The following is a 25,184-nucleotide window of genomic DNA, read 5'->3' on the forward strand; positions in this document are numbered from 1 at the left end:
ATAGTTGGCCAATTGGTGCTAAAGAAGCATCAAACTTTCTTTATGTACGCTAGAGCAGCAGCAATAATTCTCATTGCAAAGCATTGGAAGACACAAGACTTACCCACTCTGGAAGAATGGCAGATGCAACTAATAGACTATATGGAAATGGCGGAAATGACTGGCAGAATCCGAGACCAGGGAGAAGAGTCGGTGGAAGAAGATTGGAGGAAATTTAAAACTTATTTACAGAAATATTGTAAAATTTTTGAATGCTGATGACATTGAAATGAATTGAAGGGGTTCTAGCAACAAGGTAAAATGTAAGATGGGATTGATAATAGATAAACTAATAGGATATGAATTTGCTGAACCAATTCTTAAAAGGGATACAAAAAAGGGAGGCGTGAGGAAGTCAGGAAAATAAGTTAACTAAAGATGAGAAATCAAAAAAGAGGGAGTTTTGTTTTCTTTTATATGTGTTTTTTCTTTTTTCTTTTTTGTGTTTAATGTTTGTAATTTTGTAATTTTGTATTTTTCTGTTTTTGTATTTTTCTGAACTTTTCTATTGATAAAACCTAATAAAATATTTAAAAAAGAAAGAAAAATAAATAGATCCCATTCCGAGTAAAGATCATATTCACTATTGAGGTGATACAGATTGTGAGAAAACAAAATATCTCTCAAGAGAGGTGGTCAAGCAGAAGGAAGGAAGGAAGGAAGGAAGGAAGGAAGGAAGGAAGGATGGGTGGTTCTCCCGAGACTTTCCTTTTTTTTAAAAAAAAAAAATATTTTCCACTGTCAAACAGCTCTTACTGCCAGAGTGTTTTTCCTGATGTTTAATCGGAATCTCCTTTGTTGTAACTAGAATCAATTAATTGCAACAGTGAGGGAGGTTGTGTGTCCTATTTAGCTCTTTAATATCCTGAAATTAAAGAGACCAATTGGACTATAATTCAGGGTTTGACCAAGGATTTTGGCTCTGAGTAGTGAATGTTCTCCATCAATAGAGCTGTAGGAATGCAACGTGTTCTACAATATGCTTGCTCTCTCTGCTTCAACCCTCAAGGCTTTTAAACACCTGAGTAAGGCTTTTACGTTCCAGACTCTGCAAATGCCTTTGGCTCACAGCAGCAGGGTGCTTCCAGAGGACTCCAAAAGCTTCGTACTTATAAGGAGACTCACATATAGCAATTCCAACCACAATAGATATTATCATTTTGATTCGGCAAGGCATTTGATTCATCTCAGTCAGGGATACCCATTCCCTCAGCCTCACTTTTAGAAACCCAGATTTATCTAATCCACTTTTTGGATTTTCTGCCACCCCCACCAGTTTCCTCCAAATGCAGTTGGTAAAGGCGGCTTAGGGATGAGCTGATCCCCATTGCTAGAGACAAGATGAATTTTGAACTCTGGTTCTGCTCTATTAAATGGATAAAGGTAAAGGGTAAAGGGACCCCTGACCATTAGGTCCAGTCGTGGCCAACTCTGGGGTTGCGGCGCTCATCTCACTTTATTGGCCGAGGGAGCCGGGTACAGCTTCCGGGTCATGTGGCCAGCAGAACTAAGCCGCTTCTGGTGAACCAGAGTGGCGAACGGAAACGCCGTTTACCTTCCCGCCGGAGTGGTACCTATTTATCTACTTGCACTTTGACGTGCTTTCAAACTGCTAGGTTGGCAGGAGCAGGGACCGAGCAACAGGAGCTCACCCCATCACGGGGATTCGAACCGCCAACCTTCTGATCGGCAAGTTCTAGGCTCTGTGGTTTAACCCACAGTGCCACCCACGTCCCAGTATTAAATGGATAGCATGTACCAAAAAGATGGATACCTTTAACTGTAGCTTTCATGGCAATTTCTGAGAGTTTCTGAAGTCACTCTCTCTCTCTTTAATATATAAACTTTATTAAACAAGAAAATATCTTAAAACACACACAAAACAAACATCCAGTACAAACATTCTATAAGAAAAAAGAACCTAATTACATATAGAATAAAAAATAGTAAAAGAAAAGAAATGTCCGACTAAACCCATTGTACTATTTTGCATTCCATTTTTTTTTTACCTAGTTTCTTATTAATATTTTTCTATATCTAATTTAAACTTTTTCTAACACTTCCTCATATCACAAGACTCATTTGATACTCACAGTGCTACAGTTCCCAGCGCCCTTAATGATATACAGTGCCCAGAGTTCTGCGAAGGGGAAAAGGTGCTTCAAGTGTGTTTTAAAGATGAAGTCTGCAGGTAGCAGCCATGATTTATGCTCCAAATATGATTCAGGAGAACGCCCCAAATTCCATTAAAAGGAACATGAAGAACACTGAAGAACAGCTTCACCCAAGGTGAAGCTGAGCCAAAATAAAGCAAAACAGTGACCTGAGCCAAGGAAAAACCTGACATGAAAGGCAACATTTTGGAACGTAGAATGGGTTAGATGGTGTGGGAAGATGGCCAGGAACATTCTGGCAAAATCTAGAGTAAACTTAGGTGGGTGTATAGTTAGCCAAATGAGTGACGCCACGCCAAACTGTTTGCCTGAACTCTCGGGAGAAACTGTATAAAAGGGCTCACCACGTACGACTTTTCCACTGGCGCCTTGGAAGATCTCCTCTCATCTGCCACTTAGCTTCTCCCACACTTGGTAAGTTCTGTGCAGGCGATTCCTTAATTTGACTTATTGTAAATGGATGTACATCTCTGGATTTTATTTTATCAGGTTTTAATTGACTTGCTGGATCTGTAATTGAATTTGTAATGGCTTTTAGTCAAACACAATCAATCAATGACTGGTTAGTTGTTTTCAACTGAATGACTTCTTAGAGCAGGGAAGGAAGTGATTGTTTGACTATGGAGCAGAGATTGAGTTGGGATCTGTTCTGGGAAGAGAGACTCAAATCACAAGATCCAGTGGGTTGTGCCCCTGGCAATTTTTAGGGCTCAAGAGAAAAATCTACACAAATTTTGACTTTTGGGTGTTTAGAAATCTGAAGCAGAGTGCAATGGGAGCAAAGAATGAGGATATCTTCCGCCTAAGAGATCAGAACTGGGAAGGGGAGATGCCCAGCTCCGGATTACTTTGGACTGTGTTTCCAAGAGCAGATGTGCAGTATTCAAGGATGCCTGCCTCTGGGATGCTGAGATTGTGGCCGTGGTCCTGAGTGGTTTTGCAAAGCCACTTCCGACATCAGGGGGAGGTGGTCTTGCGGGCTCACGCCCCCAACACACGCGCGGTGGCTGGCTTTCAGCCCTGCGCGACCAGGGGAATCCTCGGGCCGTGTCAGCCCCGGAGCCAGCCGATCAGCTGGCTCTGGGGGCGTGGCCTGGGTCATTTAAGGCTGGTGCAGCCCCAGGATCTCCCCTTTTCGACCACGCAGCTGATTCCCACCCACCCACCCTTTAGGTCTTTATTCTGACCTTGCTATGGACTTCAGTTGGTCGCCATTGAGGGGCCTGGTAGGAATTTTTCCCACTTGGCGAATTGGCACTGGCCATTTGGTTTTTCGCCTACCTCGTAGCAAATTGTCACAATTGGTTCTGGCGGTTAGGCATTGGTAGGGGTATTATTATGGAGATGTGTTGGGGGGGAGCGCCATCACCACCCCCCAAATATTTAAGGGTAGTCCGGTAAAAGATTCTGGGGGGCGTTGCCTCGTCCAAAACCTATGGAGGCCAGGGCCTAAGGCACCCCCCCCGAGCGGTGACCCCGGGGGAGTTCCTAGTTGATGTGCATCGCAGGACTCCTCCTGCTGGGGTTAATCGTTTCCGGTTTTCATGCTAACAGGCTGAAGCCGGATAGTCTGATAGGACCAATGCCTAAGCCAATACCACTCTTACCTGTAACCAATAAAGTTGTGGCCAATTTTTGCCCATTAACCTAAAATAATGGTGTCCTGTGTCTTTATTCCAAATGGTGGGAGGCGGGAATCGCCACGCAAAACCTTGCCTAGTGTCCCTGTTCCCTGTCTTTCTGGAGAAAGCTGCTCTGGCCATGGTCACACCTGCTGCCCATGGAGCATCTGAACTGGATTTTTGAGGCTCACTCTATGCAGGGCTGCCTTGTTCCAGCCCCACTGACCCTTTCTTGCATGAGGCAGGTCTGGCAGAGCCAGGTGCTCCCCTGAAACCCTGGAAAGGGAATCCTTCTTTCTGGTGAAGAGAGGTGGGGAACCTCTGGCCCTCCAGACATGGCCAAACTACAGCCCTCGTCTCCTCTGCTTCCTGCAGCTGCTGAGATTTGTAGTTCAGATTCAAAGCGTTCCCCAGTCCTGCTCGAGGGACGACCCTCTTCTAGATGGTCGGACGCATCAAAAGGCGCTCCCTGTCTTCTGAATGTAATGCTGCGTACAGATCTGGTCGCCTGACCTCAAAAAATCTATTGGAGAGTGGAAAAGGGCAGCCCTAATGATCAAGGGATTGCAGCAGCAACTCTCATATAAAGAAAGTTTGCAGTTTGGGGGTCTTTATAGTTGAGAAGAAAAGAGAAGGTGGTTCAAAATGGCAGGGAGGGGAGGTAGAATCTTTCGGCATTTCCTATTTCAAAATCCTTATTGAATTCAGCCTAATATCCCAGGCCAGGCTACAGCAATTAAACAACATTAATTCAAACTCTTCTTTCTTTAGGAATCCACATATTTCTGACAGTATCTATGAAAATGTCTCGTTTCAGAGTTCAAAGTTTCCTCCAAGATGTCCATTGTCATCTATGAACTGGAGCTGCAAGAGCCAGGCATGGATCAACCTGTTATTATGACTTTCACCATTCCATCAGGAATATTTGATACACTGGTACCTCGGGTTTCGTGCACCATTAGATACGGAGATGAGAACTTTCACTGAAACTGTTCTTAACCTGAAGCTCTACTTTAGCTAATGGGGCCTCCAGCTGCTGCCGCACCGCCGGAGCACTATTTCTGTTCTCATCCTGAAGCCAAGTTCTCAACCTGAAGCACTATTTCTGGGTTAGCAGAGTCTGTAACCTGAAGCCTATGTAACCCGAGGTACCACTGTATCCGGGTTTAACCTCTTCCTCTCTGAGTATTCCCTTCTGCTGCCTCCTTGGACGCTCCAGGTGACCTCATGTTCTGAAGAGAAGGCAGAGTTTCAGCGTCACTCACAATACGGACCCAACTGAGAATCGTCCACATTCCCCATCCTAAAGGGAAGCTCCAAGCGGGAAACTGAGATGAGAAACCAGGATATGATTTGCTTTCTTTTCAGGGCAGGAAGTCAGGAATGATGAGCATCCGGGATCCAAAGCAAAGATGGTCTCAGGTGCTCATCTTTTCTGACACCTGCAGCTGCCAATGCCTCACCTTTGCTCAGTTGCTCTTGACTGTTCCCTTGCACATCTCCCTTCTTCCTCTGCTATCTCTCCTCCATTTATGCCCAGCAACCCTCCGTTCTCTGAGTCTGAATAAGGAGAGCCTCAGGATCTGAACATCTTCCAGGGAGTTCCTAACTGGGAACTTTTTAGCCATCTGGGCCAGGACAAAAGGAAAGTCTGGGGAGAACCAACCATTATTCCTTCCTTCCTTCCTTCCTTCCTTCCTTCCTTCCTTCCTTCCTTCCTTCCTTCCTTCCTTCCTTCCTTCCTTCCGCTTGACCAACTCTCTTTAGAGATATTTTGTTTTCTCGCAATCTGTATCACCTCAATAGTGAATGTGCTCTTTACTTGGAATGGGATCTATTTATTTTTCTTCTCCCGCTTAAACTGCTGACCACAGAGAAAGTTCCCTCCTTTCTTCTCCTCTATTAAAGCTTCAGTGCAGCATCACAGATGTGTCTTGTCTTCTGCCTTCCTGGAACTTGGTCCACCGTCACCAAAACCCCCAAAGCCTCACCCCAAACCCATGTCCTGTGATGTGTGAATGACCCGTGTCCTGACCCCCCATCAGTGATATCCCCAAAGACCAGCTCCCAGGAAGTCCATTAAACGCCCAGGAAGTCCACTGTTAAAGCTTCAGTGCAGTATCACAGAGGTGTCTTGTTGATGGGAGTGGGTTTGGGGGCGGCAGCGAGCTTGACAGGTGGGCTCCCTGTGTCTGTTCTGTACCTGAGCAGCAGCCTCAATGCGCAATATGGCCTCTCCTGCAACCTTCTTCTGGGATCTGCAGTCAGCTTGGCAGTTCTCTAAGACATTGAGCACTTCTGGGGGCAAAGACATCACTTTGCCATGACCCACCTGAGGACCAGGACACGTCCCAGGCAGGAGCACCTCTGACTTTTTGGCCCCTGAGAGCATAATCTCTATCCAGGTTTGCCACATCACTTTTCAGACTGGGGCCCTTCTTTTAGGATAAGTATTTTGGACTCTTTACAGTAGGGTTCGTAAAGTCAGGGATAGGAATTTTTCTCAATACATGAGTAGCCCTTGTAGTATTCCAGAATGAATCCTTAGCCACAAGGAACAGAAATCAACCCAGAGGCCGATGGTCCGGCCAAGATCACCAAAACACGAGAAACTTCTGTATGTATTACTTCTTCTTTTTTGATGATAATTTTTATTAGTTTTCAATCACAATCCATTAATAGGCTTGTTACAACAATACTAATTTGTAATACATTAATACCAATAGTTCAAATACCGAATTATATAATTTAGATAAGGTGGCCCCCACGTACTAGAATTGATGGCTTGATTACGTAACAGAAACCTTAGCTAAAATCTTGCGTGATTCTTGTGTGTTTTTTTCACTAATATACTCATTTTTATACACACTTTCTCCTAAGAAACACATTTTAAATTTGTTGTGGTGCAGAATCATAGAATTGTAAAATCATAGAATTGTAGAGTTGGAATTACCCAAAGGTAATTCCAGTCCAACTCGAGGAAAAGCAATCAAGCCTCTGCTTAAAAATCTCCAATGAAGCAGAGTCCGGAAACTTCTGAGGGCGCTTGGTGCACTGTCGAAAGCCTCTTACATTCGGAAGTAGAACTGGGGCCGAAAACCTGTAAAAAATGGAGTTGACGAACCAGGGCGTAGTATCCTGGGTTGTGGCATGGGAATCATAAGACTTACTCCAATGTTGACACTGGACATCTTGGAGGAATGTTGGGGAATCTGAAATAAATCAATTTCAAGAATATGTTCACAAATATGTGGAAACAGAGGGAAATTAGTCATGAGCCTTCAGATTGCCCAACAGATGAAAAAGTATTTGATGGTTGGGCATTATTTTAAACAAGGACAGGTAGTAACTGAAAAGTATTATTATTATTATTGGGATAAAAAACCCTGAGGCCAGCTCTCTGTGCCTGTTCTCCTTTCTTCCTCTGTCTGTGCTGAAATCCAGCGTTCTTCTCAGGCTGGACTTCCAAGACGCTTCCTCTTCCTTTAGACCACCAAGAAGAGCCTTGACCCAACAGCAGGGAGGGGAAGCATCGGCCTTCCGTAACTTATGGAACTACAACTCCCAGAAGCCCCGGCAGCCAGCATGGCCAAATACCAGGGGAGACGGGAGTTTTAGTTTGGCAACACCTCAAGGGCACGGGGCTCAGCCAGGAATGGGATTCCCTTCCCAGAGTTTGAGGTGAGCATCTCTCTCTGCCAGACCTGCCTCACCTCAAAAAGGGCAAGGCTGGAAAAGTGGATCCAGGGATGCTCTCATGCCATACACCTGCTCTTGCACACAGAATCCTAGCAGATCTCCCCCTTCCCTGCTCTGATCTCTTAGGAGGAAGAGATCCTCATTCTTCACCCGCATCAGACTCCATTCACCAAAGTGCCAGCTCCACTTTTCAAAAGCCCTCTTAGAAGAGAAACTTCTGTCTGAGCCAAAACACTGCCAGCGGCACAGGGAATTACATGTAAACCTTTGAAGGTCTCTTCCCAAATCTGATTTCTATGTGGAACTAAGTAGGAATGCATGTTGAAAAGAAAAGCCCCCAATAAATATCTGCCCCATGGTCTGTGCTTTTATCGTAAATAATATTTAGGGTACTCTCATTCCGCCTGAGACTCAGGAAACACCGTGACAGGAAATGAGGCCACCATCAGGCGTAGCAATGGAACTGACGATTCACCGTGTTAGAGAAGAAACTAAAAATTTCTTCTTCCTTTAGATTCACAAAATGTTTAGGGGTATGCGTCCCCCTGCGTCCCCCCAGGAACAAAGCACTGCCCATGGTCTATCACTTCCTACCTTCCCTGGTCTATGAATCAATTTAAAGGTAAAGGAACCCCTGACTGTTAAGGCCAGTCAAGGATGACTCTGGAGTTGTGGCACTCATCTCGCTTTACTGGCCGAGGGAGCCAGCATTTGTCCGCAGCCAGCTTCTGGTTCATATGGCCAGCATGACTAAGCCGCTTCTGCCGAACCAGAGCAGCGCATGGAAATGCCATTTACCTTCCCGCCGGAGCGGTACCTATTTATCTACTTGCACTTTGACGTGCTTTAGAACTGCTAGGTTGCCAGGAGCAGGGACTGAGAAGCGGGAGCTCACCCCGTCGCAGGGATTCGAACCCCCGACCTTCTGATCGGCAAGCCCTAGGCTCTGTGGTTTAGACCACAGCGCCACCCGCATCACAAATCAATTTACTTAAAAGGAACTTACCAAGAGCTGAAGAAGCTGGGCAGCTGAAGAGAGGAGATCTTCAAAAGCTCTGGTGGAAAAGCCCTACGCGCTGAGCCCTTTTATACAGTTTCTCTCTCTGCAATTGGAGCAAATACTTTGGTGAAGCATCACTAATTTGGCTAAATATGGTCCACCTCCACTTTTGGGGCTGAACGTTCCTCGCCACTGAGACTCCATCCGACTGCAATGTCATGTGTTCCAATAAATTAGCTGTCCTGTCAGCCTCCTCCTTCTCTCAAGGCACCACTTCGCTTTCTTTTAACTCGGCTTCACCTTGGGTAATGTTCTTCGCGTTCCTATTAAAGGAATTTGGGGCATTTTCCTGACTCAACCCTCCTTTAGGACCTATGGCTCTGCACCTACGAACACACAGGATGTTGCAATCGCAGGTGAAGCAGATTTTCTCCCTCAAAGGACACTGGCCCCTCCAGATTGCTAAGGGTGCTGGGAAGCAGAGCTCAGAGCGGGAGCACCAGCCAAAGCTTTGTAAAGCAAGTCACGACAGCAACCATGAATGGAGCACCCCAGAAAGGGGGGGGGGATGGGCCCAAGGAGCTCCCTTGCTGCACACCTGATCTTTCAAACATAGGCCAACCAGATCCAGAACAGGTCACACACACACACACACACACACACACACACACACACACACACACAGCCAGCCTGCAAGTTCTGCTCTGTTGGGAGCAAGAGATCTATCTTCCTTCCTTCCTTCCTTCCTTCCTTCCTTCCTTCCTTCCTTCCTTCCTTCCTTCTTTCTTTCTTTCTTTCTTTCTTTCACACACGTATTTATTTACAAGATGTTACAACTAGCTTTCCCTCTCTGAGCCCGGACGGTTTCTTTGCTTACGAAGCCCTTGCTGCGTCAAAGTCCGTAAGACAAGAGTTCTCTTGCAATTCTCTTGCAATGGAGTCCTGCAACTCTTCCTCAAAGGCCTCAGCTCCCATGCTTCTCTCCAGAGTGCTCTACGCTCTCTGCCCTTGAATGCTGTAACTTGAGCCCCTTTCCTGCCCAGCATGACTGTGCCAGTTCTGCCCAGCAACACGGCCAAGGCAGTCACAAAGCGCCTTGCAGCTTCATCATGAGGAATCTGCTCTTGAACGGCTTTCCTTAACGGGCACGGGTTTCCGTGTGTACGTTTCCTTCAGCTCCTCTTTTTATCTTCACAAGAGTCCCATGGGGTAGTCCACGTGTCAAAGGGGCCTCCTGGCTTTGCAGAGGAGAGAAGACACTCCAGTCCCTGACACAAACAAGAAATAACAATAATAATAAAAGTAATTTATTATTTGTACCCTGCCCATCTGGCTGTAGGTCTTTCAAGACCGGTGTTATGTGGTCTCGGCAGCCGTCACCAGTCTAGCTGCCGCATTCTCGATTAGATGTAGTTTCCGGGTCACCTTCCAAGGTAGCCCCACGTAGAGCGCGTTGCAGTAGTCTAAGCGGACTGTTGGTTATGTACATATGATACATCAGTGCAGCCAGCTGCACGTTTCTCAGAGTCTAATGAGAAGTGCAAGCTCAAATTTGAGTGAAATTCCTTGGGAGTGCAAAGGAGTCCCAGGGGCACAGCCAGGAGGTGACCCTTCTCTATGGTTCCTCTTGGCCCTGGAAGCTAATCGTTTGGCCTGGCGGTAGTAATCTGGCTAAGTATACCCAACCACAGCTCAGAATTTGGCCAGAATATTCCTAGCCATTAAGACACTCTTGATGTAATGTTTTCAGAGATGTTATCTTTCATGCCAGGCTCCTCCTTGGCACAATCAGCTGCTTTGATTTATTTTAAGTGCCAAAATGTTGTGTTGCTGTTGTTGGGCCTGATGATGGTGACATTTTAGAAGCCATAACTTCTAGTCTAATTCCTAATTGCAACAGGGTGGCCGTCCTTAGCCTTTTAATTACCTGAAATGAAAGCAAGTTAATTGGCTCCAAGTAGGAAATGTTCTCCATCGACTCTCCTGAAGGCAAACAGCCTGCTCCAGAACATTCCACCTTCGCACTTAAAGCCCTCAAGACATTTTCTCCAACAGCGCAATAAGGCTTTGGCCTTCCTGCTTTTGCAATGGCCTTTTGTTCAAAGCAGCAGGAGCCCATCAACTTGAGTTCACACTTAGAAAGAGATTCATGAATGTCAGGCACTTCCAGCTACAGTAAGATTACACTACACGGATTCTGCGAGACATTTGATTCATCTCAGTCGAGGATACCTGACTCCTCAGCCTCACATTTAAAAAGCCAGGTTTAGCTATTTGTCCTGTTTGGATTTACTGCCACCACCACTCCAGCTCACTCTGAATGCTTTCCAAACCTCCTAGAAGTTGGTAAAGAAGTCTTACGTATATCCGGCGTGTGGTGCAAAGATCCCTCCGGCACGGCCCCCTTTCCCAGAGTTGCCAACCTTTTTACGGAGATGCCGGCAGCTTTGCGGGGCTGGAGGAGGCGGGCAGCAGCCGGAGGGCGGCTCCTCCGGTGGGAAAGAGGCAGACATTCTAGGCATGGCTTCAGCGAGACGGGTGAACCAGAGCAGCGCACAGAAACGCCGTTTACCTTCCCGCCAGAGTGGTACCTATTTATCTACTTGCACTTTGATGTGCTTTTGAACGGCTAGGTTGGCAGGCGCAGGGACTGAGCAACAGGAGCTCATCCTGTCGCGGGGATTCGAACCGCCGACCTTCTGATCGGCAAGTCCTAGGCTCTGTGGTTTAACCCACAGCGCCACCCGCATCCCATTCAAGGGATAATATGTCCCAAAAGGAAGATGGATACTTATGCTGTGGCCATCATGGCAGTTCCTGTTCCGAAGCCTCGGGAGCAGTGGCAGAGCATGTCTCCTGGTGCCCAGGACTGGTGATTGTCGGTGGGCCTAGGGTGGGAGGAAGGCAACCTGAGGAAGATGCGGCAGGAGAGGCAGGTGCCTTCCATTCATTGTCCTCAGACTGCTCCCTCCCTCCCTCTTGGCCATCCAGGGCAGCGATGCCTTCAGAGGCCATGAGGAGAAGGAGGAACCCCAAATCCCATAAAGAGGAACACGAAGGACTTCCAAGATGAAGCTGAGCCAAAACAAAGCAAAGCAGTTTCCTGAGCCAAGACGTCGCCTGACATGAAAGATAGCATCTTACAATTGGGTTACAGGGTCTGGGAGGGAGGCCAGGAGCATTCTGGTAAAGTCTAGTCTTGACTGGGGTGGGGTATACTTAGCCAAATTAGTGACGCCATGTTGCCCAGAAAGTCCAGAGAGAAACCGTATAAAAGGCTTTTCCACCAGTGCCTTGAAACATCTCCTCTCTTCCGCCACTTGGCTTCTCCATCACTTGGTAAGTTGTCTTTCATTGAATCGCTTCTTAGAGGAGAGAAGGAAGGAACTGTTTGATTATGGAACAAAATAATTTTGAAATTTGGTTCTGCAAATTGAGAGACAAGAAGCAGTTTGGGGAAGAGAAACTCAAATCTCTACATCCTAGGAGTTGTGCTACTAGGATTGTTTAGGGCTCAACAGAAAATTCTAACCTAGAGTTGTATTGGGGCTTTTAGAAATGCGAAACTGGGTACTTTCATGGTTGGAGGTCCAACTCCGAGGGCCTTCTGGCGGTTCCCTCATTGCGAGAAGCAAAGCTACAGGGAACCAGGCAGAGGGCCTTCTTGGTGGTGGCGCCCGCCCTGTGGAACGCCCTCCCATCAGATGTCAAAGAGATAAACAACTACCAGACATTTAGAAGACATGTGAAGGCAGCCCTGTTCAGGGAAGTTTTTAATGTGTGACATTTTAATCAATCAATCAATCAATCAATCAATCAATCAATCAATCATCAATAGACTTTATTTGCGTAGCCGACAGGCCATAGCATCAAAGGCAAACACATATAAATATAACCTCGGAGGGATGGTCAGGACAGGATGAAAGATAATAATAACCAGATCCAGATAAATTAATTGTGACATTTTAATGTATTTTTAATCTTTGTTGGAAGCCGCTCAGAGTGGCTGGGGAAACCCAGCCAGATGGGGGGGGGGTACAAATAATATATTATTATTATTATTATTATTATTATTATTATTATTATTATTATTATTATTATTATGGAGCCAGCTCAGGAAAAACAGATAATCAGCAGCCGTGGTCCTGAGTGGTTTTGCAAAACCTTGCCTAGTGTCCGTGTTCCCTGTCTTTCTGGAGAAAGCTGCTCTGGCCATGGTCACACCTGCTGCCCATGGAGCAGCTGAACTGGGTTTTTGAGGCTCACTCTATGCAGGGCTGCCTTGTTCCAGCCCCACTGACCCTTTCTTGCATGAGGCAGGTCTGGCAGAGCCAGGTGCTCCCCTGAAACCCTGGAAAGGGAATCCTTCTTACTGGTGAAGAGAGGTGGGGAACCTCTGGCCCTCCAGACATGGCCAAACTACAGCCCTCCTCTCCTCTGCTTCCTGCAGCTGCTGAGATTTGTAGTTCTGATTCAAAGTGTTCCCCAGTCCTGCTCGAGGGACGACCCTCTGCTAGATGAACCCATGGTCGGACGCATGAAAAGGAGCTCCCTGTCTTCTGAATGTAATGCTGGGTACAGATCTGGTCTCCTTACCTCAAAAAATGTATCGGAGAGTGGAAAAGGGCAGGAAGAATGATCAGGGGGATGGAGCTATGAAGAGAGTTTGCAGTGTTTGGGAGTTTTTGGTTTTGGGGGAAAGCGAGTAAGAGTCATGATGATAGAAGTTTATAAAACCAGGCAGGGCATGAGGAAGTTGAACAGAGAAAGGTTTTTCTTCCTCTCTCACAACACTACAATTCCTGGACAGCCAACAAAGCTGAAATGTTGGAAAATTTGGACAGAAAGGACTTATTTTCACAGAACAGAGTCAAACTGGGCAAGTCTTTCCCATGGGAGGCAGTGAAGGACAGTGTGATGGCCTGGGATTCGGACTCAGAGGCTGAACCTGAAGAATCCCAGCCTGCACAGGATTCCCCACCTCCAGAACCCGCTGAGCCGGGGCTGGGGCCTGAGCCTGAAGGGTCCTCACCTGTGCTGCATCCTCAGGGGCAGGCACCAGCTGAGTCTGCTCTGGCTCCTGAGGTGATGGAGGACCCATTGCCTGCAGGTGCTCCACTCTCAGCCCCGTCAGGGAAAGGTGAGGTTGCCTCTGGGTCTGGTAACCCTCCAGCCTCTCCTGAGCTGCAGAGGCTCAGGGCAGAGAGGCAGAGGGAACTAAGTTCTTGCAGGAAGAGTGCTCACCTCCAGGCCAGGAGAGGTGAGTCACCTGTGGACCGGGGCCGCCCTATGCCTCAGGGCAGTTAAAAGCCAGCCAGCCCCAGACCCAGGTTGCAGGAGCAACGTTGTTGCTAGCCTGTTCCTGCCTGCACCCTGTCCTGCTCTTCTGCCAGAGTTCCTGACCCCACTGGACTCCCTGCTTTGGACCCAGCTGCAGCTTTGATGGACAGCCTCCAAAGACCTCAGACTGGACTCAGACCTCGCCTCTCGGTTAGCCCCCAGGACCAGCACAGACAGCAACTGGGATGGCTTTCAAAGAGGATTAGAAAAATTTTAAAAAGAGGAGGAGGAGGAGGAGGAGGAGGAGGAGGAGGAGGAGGAGGAGGCTATTGATGGCTACCAGTCACCAATGTTATGCTTTCCCTACACAGTTGGGGCCAGCAACGCTTCTGAACATTAGCCGCTGGAAACCACAGGTTGGAAGAGATGTCTTGGGCCTGATCCAGCCGACTCTTCTCATGTTCTTATGGAAGAAGAAGGTTGGATTTCATCAGAGGGGACAGGGAGCAGAAAGAGGAGACTTGGTCAAAATGGCGGGGAGGGGGGAAGAATCTTTTAGCATTTCCTATTTCAAAATCCTAATTGAATTTCTTATGCCTCATTCACCCGAATGTCCCAGGCCAGGCTACAGCAATTAAAGAATGTTAATTCAAACTCTTATTTCTTTAGAAATCTACATATTTCTGAAATTATCTATGAAAATGTCTCATTTCAGGTTTCAAAGCTGTCCTCCAAGATGTTCAGTATCAGCCCCTCTCTGCTGCAGCAATTGCCACCCATGGATGGAACTGTTACTATTACTATCATAACTCCAACAGGAACCTATGTTATCCGGGTTTAACCTCTTCCTCTCTGAGTATTCCCTTCTGCTGCCTCCTTGGACGCTCCAGGTGACCTCATGTTCTGAAGAGAAGGCAGAGTTTCCGTGTCACTCACAATACGGACCCAACTGAGAATGGTCCACATTCCCCATCCTAAAGGGAAGCTCCAAGCGGAAAACTGAGATGAGAAACCAGGATATGATTTGCTTTCTTTTCTGGGCAGGAAGTCAGGAATGATGAGCATCCGGGATCCAAAGCAAAGATGGTCTCAGGTGCTCATCTTTTCTGACACCTGCAGCTGCCAATGCCTCACCTTTGCTCAGTTGCTCTTGACTGTTCCTTTGCACATCTCCCTTCTTCCTCTGCTATCTCTCCTCCATTTATGCCCAGCAACCCTCCGTTCTCTGAGTCTGAATAAGGAGAGCCTCAGGGTCTGAACATCTTCCAGGGAGTTCCTAACTGGGAACTTTTTAGCCATCTGGGCCAGGACAAAAGGGAAGTCTGGGGAGAACCAACCTTCCTTCCTTCCTTCCTTCCTTCCTTCCTTCCTTCCTTCCTTCCTTCCTTCCGCTTGACCACCTCTCTTGAGAGATATTTTGTTTTCTCACAATCTGATCTTCAATGGCTCCCAGTATGTTTCTGAGCACAATTCAAAGTGTTGGTGCTGACCTTGAAAGCCCTAAACGGCCTCAGCCCAGTATACCTGAAGGAGCGTCTCCACCCCCATCATTCTGCCCAGACACTGAGGTCCAGCGCCGAGGGCCTTCTGGCAGTTCCCTCAATACGAGAAGCGAGGTTACAGGGCATCAGGCTGAGTGCCTTCTCGGTAGTGGCACCCGCCCTGTGGAATGCCCTCCCACCAGATGTCAAGGCAATAAGCAACTGTTTTACTTTTAAAAGACAACTGAAGGCGGCCCTGTTTAGGGAAGTTTTTAATGTCTGACGCTGTATTGTTTTTAATATTTGGTTGGAAGCCGCCCAGAGTGGCTGGGAAAACCCAGCCAGATGGGCGGGGTATAAATATATTATTATTATTATTATTATTATTATTATTATTATTATTATTATTATTATGTATCATCTCAATAGTGAATGTGCTCTTTACTCAGAATGGGATCTATTTTTCTTCTCCCGCTTAAACTGCTGACCACAGAGAAGGTTCCCTCCTTTCTTCTCCTCTATTAAAGCTTCGCTGCAGCATCACAGATGTGTCTTGTCTTCTGCCTTCCTGGAACTTGGTCCACCGTCACCAAACCCCCCAAAGCCACACCCCAAACCCGTGTCCTCTGATGTGTGAATGACCCGTGTCCTGCCCCCCATCAGTGATATCCCCAAAGATAAACTCTCAGGAAGTCCATGCCAAGCCGGCAGCGCTTGAGATGAAGGAGGAATTCCCAGCCACCGTTTGTGCCATTCCAGGCTCTGCAGTCCTGTCGAGTTCAACCCAAAGAGTACTTTTAACCTCAACTAGGAATCAGGCAGAAGGTCATTTCAGTTTGTATTTAAAAGCGAATCTATCTAACTCACAGCCACCCACCAGAATTTGCACTTATTTGAATCTGTGATGCAGTTCCCTATCTAAACATTATTTATTAAAAAAGAGCATCTGTTAAGTGATAAGTGGGCACAACAATGAATTTATTAGTGCAGATTAGTTGTGCTGCAGAATAATTATAATTATACTTATAATTATAATTTTTTATTTATATCCCGCCCCCCCCCCAGCCGAAGCCGGGCTCAGGGCGGCTAACAACAATAAAACAATACAACATTCTAAAGTCATTTCATTAAAAAAATTACTTCAAATCAAATTGATTAATTCAAGGCTATTCTGTTAAAGGAATCTGGGGGGCGTGGTCTCCACCTGAAGCCCCAGGCGGGGGGCTAGGGCCATGGCATGACCCCTAGCGGTGACCCTGGACCAGTAGGGCTCCCCCTACTGGAGGTCAACCATTCCAAGACTCCTGCAGACAGGCAGGAGTCAGATATAGTCGTGTGGTTTCCAATGCCTAAGCCAATACCACTCACATTCTGTAACCACTAAAGTTGTGGCCTTTTTCTCCCATTAACCAAAAATACTGTTTCATGTGTCTTTATTCCACTTCCCGGGAGAGTCTGGGACCATGCCGCGCAAACCCAGTGTGTGTTTCAGAGGGTAGTGTGTTTCAGTTCTGATATCATTTTGGAAAATATGAGTTTCATAGATTCACCTTGAAATGCAAGCTAAATTGATCCACCCCTTCATCCCTGGCAAGGGCAGAAAGTATTCTCAGAAGAGTCCTCTTTCTCTTGATTTCATCAGGACTGGACACACTTGAACTTTGAGACTGGTCAGGGGTATTTCACGAAATGAGGAGCAAGACATAGGAAGCTTTGAGAAAAAATACGCAGGAGGCCTCTGTGATGCTGCAGTGAAGCTTTAATGGATAGGAAGGAAGGAGGGAACATTCTCTGGGATCAACAGTTCAGGTAGAAGAAGAGAAACAAATACATTCCAAAACAAAGGAAGGGGAAATTCCACATTCAAAGGGGAGATATGCGGGGAAACCAATGAACCCATCATTGGAGGTGGTTGTATTGGAAAAGTGGAAGGCTGGAAGCTTCTCCCCAGACCTTCCCTTTAGCCCAGCTGGCTGAAAAGGCAGACCTCGGGGGTCCCCTGATTCTGACTCATCAAACGGACGAAGGCTTGGCATCAGCACAGGGAACATACACAGGCAGCAGAGGAAGAAGGACCAAGTCATGTGTTGCAGAGGAAAGTTTCAGCATTGGCAGCCCTGGACATCAGAAAAGATAGATCTGGATCATGGATGCTGAACATTTCTGACTTTTTGGCCCCTGAGATCACAACCACATTACATTTCAGACTGGGGCCCTTCTTTTAGGATAATTATTTTGGACTCTTTACAGTAGGGTCTGCAAAATCAGGTATAGGAATTTTTCTCAAAACATGAGTAGTCCTTGTAGTATTCCATAGAATCATAGAATCATAGAGTTGGAAGAGACCACAAGGGCCATCGAGTCCAACCCCCTGCCAAGCAGGAAACACCATCAGAGCACTCCTGACATATGGTTGTCAAGCCTCTGCTTAAAGACCTCCAAAGTAGGAGACTCCACCACACTCCTTGGCAGCAAATTCCCCTGTCGAACAGCTCTTACTGTCAGGAAGTTCTTCCTAATGTTTAGGTGGAATCTTCTTTCTTGTAGTTTGGATCCATTGCTCCGTGTCCGCTTCTCTGGAGCAGCAGAAAACAACCTTTCTCCCTCCTCTATGTGACATCCTTTTATATATTTGAACATGGCTATCATATCACCCCTTAACCTCCTCTTCTCCAGGCTAAACATGCCCAGCTCCCTTAGCCGTTCCTCATAAGGCATCGTTTCCAGGCCTTTGACCACTTTGGTTGCCCTCCTCTGGACACGTTCCAGTTTGTCAGTGTCCTTCTTGAACTGTGGTGCCCAGAACTGGACAGTATTCCAGAAGTGAATCTTTAGCCACAAGGAACACAAATTAACGCAGAGGCTGATGGTCCGGTCAAGATCACTGAAACAGGAAAAACGTCTGTATATACTTCTAGATATACTTTTTTGGGGGGTATGATTACATAACATAAACCTTAGCTAAAATCTTGCATGACTATTGTGTGTTCTTTTCACTAATATACTCATTTTTATACACACTTTCTCCTAAGAAACACATTTTTAAATTGTTGCAGTGCAGAATCATAGAATTAGAGAATCATAGAATTAGTTGGAATTACCCCAGGGGTTATCTAGTCCAACCCTGGAAAAGCAGGAATCTCAACTATGGCAGGGGGCCATTCAACCTCTGCTTAAAAATTCTCCAGTGAAACAGAGTTCACAAACTTCTGAGGGTGTTTGGTCCACTGTCGAAAACCTCTTATTTTCGGAGGTATAACTGGACCCGAAAACCTATAAAAATGGCGTTGAAGAACCAGGGCGTAGTATCATGGGAATCGTAAGACTTGCTCCAATGTTGGCACTGGACATCTTGGAGGAATGTTGGAGTATCTGAAATAAATCATTTTTAAGACATATATTTACAAATATGTGGAAACAGAGGGAAATTAGTCATTAGCCTTCTGATTGCCAAACAGATGAAAATGTATTTAACTGTTGGGCATTACTTTAAGCAAGGGCTGGTAATCTCCCCAATACTTAAAAGTATTATTATTGGTATTAAAGCCCAGCTCTCTGTGCCTGTTCTCCTTCTCTCCCTGCCTGTGCTGAAATCCAGCATTCTTCTCAGGTTGGGCATGCAAGAAGCTTCCTCTGCCTTTAGACCATCAAGAAGAGTGTTGACCCACAGTCACTTCCTACCTTCCCTGCTCTCCAAATCAATTTATTTAAAAGGAACTTACCAAAAGCTGAAGAAGCTGAGCAGCTGAAGAGGAGATCTTCAAAAGCACTGGTGGAAAAGCCCTACGCGCTGAGCCCTTTTCTGCAGTTTCTCTCTGCACTTGGAGCAAATACTTTGGCGCAGCATCACTAATTTGGCTAAGTGTAGTCCACCTCCACTTTTTTGCCAGACTGCCCCTAGCCACTGGGACTCCATCCGACTCTAAGGTTATGTGTTCCAAGATGTTATTGGTCAATCCAGCCTCCTGCTTTGCTTTCTTTTGACTCGGCTTCAATTTGCACCTACGAACATACTGGATGTTGCAATCGCAGGTGAAGCACATATTCTGCCTCAAAAGACTCTGGTCCCTATAGATGGCTAAGGGTGCTGGGAATCATAGCTCTGTGATGGGTGAGCTACATTTACCAGAATTCTTTGGAGGACAATGTTCCATGATTCCTGGGACTGTCAACGTTTGAGGCCTTTAGGCTGTTACAATGACCCTGTAATTGTTTGTAGCAGAGGTTATTGGTGAGCAGGCCTTTGAGTAGATAGAGAGGGAAGGACTTTATTTAAATGAGAGGGGCCAGGATTACTTCTTGTCACTGTACTCCTGGCTGCTTGGACACTTCAGCTCACTTGTGTCACCTTCCTCTTGTCAGACCTTCACAGGGGGCACCCTCTCAGACCACCTCAGCCCCTGGCTCAGCCACTCATTTTACCCAAATGAGTATGAACAAACGGGGTCTCCAAATGGTTTGTTTCCTCCAGTTTTTCCTTGTCTCCTCCTCCCTGAAACCTCTCAGCTGACTCTCCCCCCAAGAACCTGGAACCTCCAGCCAATCAGGGCCTGTGGTACATCAGGATAGCCAGAGAGAAGGGAGACTGTGCCACACAGAAAATGGGACCCAGAGTTACTTTTGAAGACAAAGGAGAATTTGAGATGGAGTACAGAGCTGAGTTTAGGACTGAGTTTTTGCAGAAAGGTTGCAGCCTGTAAGATGTAGCAAGCTGGACCCAGGGTCAGAGCCACACTTGGGCTCAGGTGGTATATATATGCAAATAAACCATATGTCATAAAGACACTGCAGTCCCCACTGTCCCTCATTTCCAAAGGAAACACAGTCCCTGGTTCAGCGCTTGTACCCCTTTGAATCTGGCACTGCTCAGAGATTGAAGTGGCATGCAACAATATTTAGGTGAGCCCTGCATATACGCAATTCCTTTGTCTGGTGCAGAAAGCAGGAATTTAGCCATACAGGCAGAGGTGCTCCTGTCTGGGATGTTTCCCAGTCCTCAGGTGGGTTTCGAAGCTGAGAGGATTCCATGGGAATAAATGAAGTTGGCAGCAGCTGACTGACATATCAGTAGAAGGATTCCAGACTCTCCATCTCCCAGAACCTGGCGAGCCTTAAAAGTTAGGAGAGGTAATGTGTTCCAAGAAGTTATTGGTCCTGCCAGCCTCCTCCTTCGCTCAAGACGCTGCTTTGCTTTCTTTTGACTCGGCTTCAATTTGCACCTACAAACACATTGGGTGTTGCAATCACAGGTGAAGCACATTTTCTGCCTTAAAAGACTCCGGTCCCTATAGCTGGCTAAGGGTGCTGGGAATCATAGCTCTGTGAGGGGGGAGCTACATTTCCCAGAATTCTTTGGGAGGACAATGTTTCATGATTCCTGGGACTGTCAACCTTTCAAGGCCTTTATGCTGTTACATTTGTAGCAGAGATTATTGGTGAGCAGGCCTTTGAGTAGATAGAGAGGGAAGGAATTTATTTAAATGAGAGGGGCCAGGATTACTTCTTGTCACTGTACTCCTGGCTGCTTGGACACTTCAGCTCACTTGTGTCACCTTCCTCTTGTCAGACCTTCACAGGGGGCACCCTCTCAGACCAACTCAGCCACTGGCTCCCTTCCTCTGATCTTACCCAAATGAGTATGAACAAACGGGGTCTCCAAATCCTGGTCTGTTTCCTCCCGTTTTTCCTAGTCTCTTCCTCCCTGCACCTTCCTCACCGACTTCCTTTATTCCCAGAGACTCCTCTCAGCTGACTCTGCCCCCAAGTACCTGGAACTTCCAGCCAAACAGGGTCTGTGGTCACAAAGAGCAATGAAGATCCACGGACCTGATTCTGGCCCTGCTTAATCGATTCTCAGCGCATTTCTCTCTCCCTGCATTCACAGGACCTCTCACCAAGGACTTCTACTGCTCACAATTGCACACAAAAGTACCGGTGGTCACACAACATTTTGCCCTCACAGTGCTGCCGTTCCCAACACCCCTAAGAGTCTACAGTGACCAGAGTTCTATGAAGGGGAAAAGATGCTTCAGATGTGTTTAAAAGAAGTCGTCCGTATGTAGGTTATGCTTCACAGATGATGCTTCTGAAGCCTGAAGGAGTCAAGAGAACACCCTGAACTCCATTAAAAGGAACACAGAGAACATCATCCAAGGTGAAGCTGAGTCAAAATTAAGCAAAGCAGTTTCCCAAGCCAAGGTGTAACCTGGCCTGCAAGATACCTTTGGGAACATAGTAGGGGAAGGTTGAATATTGTCCTGGTCTTCTGGTCACAGCTTAGGAATGCTTGTCCCTTCAACCTGTTAATTTTAGAAATCCCAGTTTCTCACTGTTTCCAAATGTAAATTCAGCTCTCTTCGTGTCTGCAGCAGTTTGTGATTTATTTATTTCTTAAGCCTTGTAGAAATTCATAAGTATCATTGAAAAATTCTCCCAATTCCCCACATTTCAGCATGGAATTTTGCAATCAAAGTCCACTGATATAATCCACATTTGTATGTTAAGCTAATTCACTAATCTTTTCATTTTATGCACTCTTTCATCTTGACATATGGGTTTTTCTTTCTTTCAAAATATTACTTGCTTGGGGAACAGCATCACACCTTCATACAAGTGTGTATTTCGAAGGGTGACGTGTTTTGGCTATTATGTCAATTTGCAAATTATGAATTGGATAGATTCACCTTTAAATGCAAACTAAACTCAACGCCCCTAACCCCATTCCTGAGTCCTCTTTCTGCTGACTTCATCACGACTGGACACCTTGGAACTGCAGAAACAGCTTCCAAGGAGTAGCTGGGAACCCCTCCTTCCGCCCGAGCGGTGCCTGTCTTGGCAGGGACTTTCAGGCAGGAGAAGCTAATAGGGGTCAGGGCAGATGGGTGTCGGACAGGATCAGACACATATCAAGGAGACATATTTGCGATTGCCAGTTGCACTTCATGAAAGGTGAGCAGAGAACCAGTAAAGCAGGAGAAAAAACACGCAAGAGGCCTCTGTGATGCTGCAGTGAAGCTTTAATAGGCTAGCAAGGAAGGAGGGAACATTCTCTGGAATCAACAGGTCAAGCAGGAGAAGAGATTCAACATTAAGAGGTTAAAGGAAAGCAAAACACTCATAAAAGTGTTCACAGGAGGCCAAAATGGCCCCAGGCAAGAGCCTCTCGGTGGAAGATGTGCAGATATTCCACCAATTCTGACTCAGTGAACTGAGGCTTGCTTGGCAGAAATAGAGGAAAGATACACACAGCAGAGGAGGAAGGAAGATTTGCAAGGGGAAAGAATGTGTTTCAGAGCAAAGATGACATGTCGGCAGCCATGGATAGTTTGCGTAGTGGGCGCTCAGCATTTCGGACTTCCTGGCCCTCAAGAGCACAAACTATACACAGGTTTCTTGACTCAGCTGTCAGTTGGGGGCTTTACATTAGGATCAGAAAAGCAGACGATTCTCAACTGGGTGCATCTGGTGAGTGACATGACTGCCCTGCATTCTGTTCAAAACGTGAGACCATCCAGAGGATCAAAGGAAGCAGCAGAAGTGAATCCTCAATAAGGGAATCGTGGCACCTTGAAAATGATTCTGAATTTGTTTACTATAGCTAAAAATTCATCTATTTGGTCGGAGCCCTCTGGGATATCTGAAGAGGGAGTTCCATTGTTGACACTGGACATCTTGCAAGAATCTTGGATACTCTGAAATGATACGTTTTCAAGGATACTTTCAGAAACACGTGAAAACAGGGGAAATCAGACATTATCTCTCATAACCAGAGAAATATTTGTCAGACAGGAAGGAGGCAGTTCCCCTTACTTTTCAGCTTTTATATTGAGATTCCTTTATGATGACTTAAAGAATGCATATCCAGGAAGGAGACAGTTCAGATAACGAGAGATATAAAAGATTAATTTAATGTTGATTTTTAATTGTTGCAGCCAGGCCTGGGACAGTAAGTTGAATGATGGTAAAACATTAAAATAGTGATTTTAAAATGGAAAAGTCTCAATGATTCCCACCCCCAGTTGACAGGTTGTGTCTCTCTAACCCATCTCCCTCTCCCTCTGAAATTTGAGAGACTTCTCTCACGCTCTGGCCCTGCAGGATCCTTCCTCTTCTGGGCTCAGACTGTTGGTCCCCCTAGTTGAGTGTTGTTTCTACAGCAGGGATGGGGACGGGTAGCCTTCCAGAGCTTGTGGAACTACAACTCCCAGCAGCCCTAGCAGCCAACATTGGCCAAGGCCAGAGGGGGTGGGAGTTGTTTTACATCTGGAGGCCCACAGGTTCCCCAGCCCTGCTAAGCTGTGAGTGGGATTGACGTCCCAGGAGTCCAGCTGAGCCTCTTTCCCTGTCTGACCTGCCTCACCCAAGAAAAGGCAACTGTCAGCCCTGCCTAAAGTGCTCCTCAGTCCTCCCGTTGAGATGCAACGTGGGCATATCCTGTGACAACAGCACAGCACCTTTCTCAGAAGAAGAGGAGGATGGGGCACTGGCCTGAGATTCCCAGAGGAGGGAAAATGGGTCCAGGGATCTTCCCATCACACAGAGCTGCTCTTTCAAACACAGCACAACCAGACCCAGAACAGGACATCTCCCCCTTGCCAGTTCTGGTCTCTCAGGAGGAAGAGATCCCCCTTTACACCCTCTTCTAACTCCTTCCCAGATAGTGCCCAGCTCCACATTTCAGAAGTCCTATTAGAAGAGGGATTTCTGTTTGAGCCCAAAACAATGCCAGTGGCACAGGGAATTGCAAGTAAAGACCTGAAGGTCTCTTCCCAAATCTGATTTCCATGTGAAGCTAAGAAGGAAGGCATGTTGGGAAAAAACCCAGTAAATAACTGCCCCATAGTGAAACTGTTGCAAAATTCTTTGCTCTAGTAATCAATTTACTTAAAAGGAGCTTACCAAAAGCTGAAGAAGCTGAGCAGCCGAAGAGCGGAGATCTTCAAAAGCGCTGGTGGAAAAGCCCTACGCGCTGAGCCCTTTTATACAGTTTCTCTCTCTGCAATTGGAGCAAATACTTTCGTGCAGCATCACTAATTTGGCTAAGTATTGCCCACCTCCACTTTTTGGCCAGACTGTCCCTAGCCATTGGAACTCCATCCGACTGCAATGCAATGTGTTCCAATAAGTTATTGGTCTTGTCAGCCTCCTGCTTGGCTTTCTTTTGACTAGGCTTCAATTTGGGTGATGTTCATTGTGTTCCTTTTAAATGTTATTTGTGGCATTTACTTGACTCAGCCCTGCTTACGCCTCTGCACCTATGAACACACTCGTTGTCGCAATCACATATGAAGCCCATTTCCTGCCTCATAGGACTCTGTACCTATAGATGGCTACGGGTGCTGGGAATCATAGCTCTGCGAGGGGTAAGCTACATCTCCCAGATTTCTTTAGGAGGAAAACGTTCTGCGATTTCCGCTATGAGCTGTGATTAGCCAAATTGGTGGTGCTGAAACAAGATATTCGCTTCAGCTGCAGAGAGAAACTGTAAAAGGGCTCAGCGCATAGGGCTTTTCCACCAGTGCTTTTGAAGATCTCCCTTCTTCCCTCAACTTCTTCAGCTTTTGGTAAGCTCCTTTTAAGTAAATTGATTACTAGAGCAAAGAAGTTTGCAGCTGATTGTCTATGGGGCAGTTATTTGGACAGAAAAGACTTCTTCACACAGAACAGAGTCATACTGTGCCAGTCTCTCCCATGGTCACACGACATTTTGCCCTCACAATGCTGCCGTTCCCAACACCCCTAAGAGTCTACAGTGCCCAGAGTTCTATGAAGGGGAAAAGATGCTTCAGATGTGTTTAAAAGAAGTCGTCCGTATGTAGGTTATGCTCCACAGATGATGCTTCTGAAGCCTGGAGGAGTCAAGAGAACACCCTGAACTCCATTAAAAGGA

The 25,184-nt window shown here is 46.5% G+C and overlaps 3 long non-coding RNA genes across 4 annotated transcripts in view; 2 read left to right on the forward strand and 1 right to left on the reverse strand.

Moving 5' to 3' along the window:
- The first annotated feature begins 11,170 nt into the window (after positions 1-11,170).
- LOC308575338 overlaps positions 11,171-25,184 on the forward strand; it is a 31,683-nt gene continuing 17,669 nt past the window's right edge. Inside the window, exon 1 of the long non-coding RNA XR_014002785.1 lies at positions 11,171-11,775. This is a non-coding gene — a long non-coding RNA (uncharacterized lncRNA). The remainder of the gene's footprint in view (positions 11,776-25,184) is intronic.
- On the reverse strand, positions 17,054-24,451 carry LOC308575347. 2 transcript variants are annotated; one of them, XR_014002797.1, is made up of 4 exons: positions 24,194-24,451; positions 18,102-18,667; positions 17,283-17,595; positions 17,054-17,248 (listed from the first exon to the last, which is right to left on the reverse strand). It is a non-coding gene; the product is annotated as an uncharacterized lncRNA (long non-coding RNA). The 2 variants fall into 2 exon arrangements; XR_014002798.1 differs by lacking the exons at positions 17,054-17,248; positions 17,283-17,595; positions 18,102-18,667 and adding an exon at positions 21,657-22,986.
- Positions 20,150-21,125, forward strand: LOC308575375. The gene is made up of 2 exons (XR_014002827.1): positions 20,150-20,544; positions 21,033-21,125. It is a non-coding gene; the product is annotated as an uncharacterized lncRNA (long non-coding RNA).

Source organism: Podarcis bocagei (assembly GCF_964188305.1).
Source record: "Podarcis bocagei genome assembly, chromosome: 16".
Classification (NCBI taxonomy): domain Eukaryota; kingdom Metazoa; phylum Chordata; class Lepidosauria; order Squamata; family Lacertidae; genus Podarcis; species Podarcis bocagei.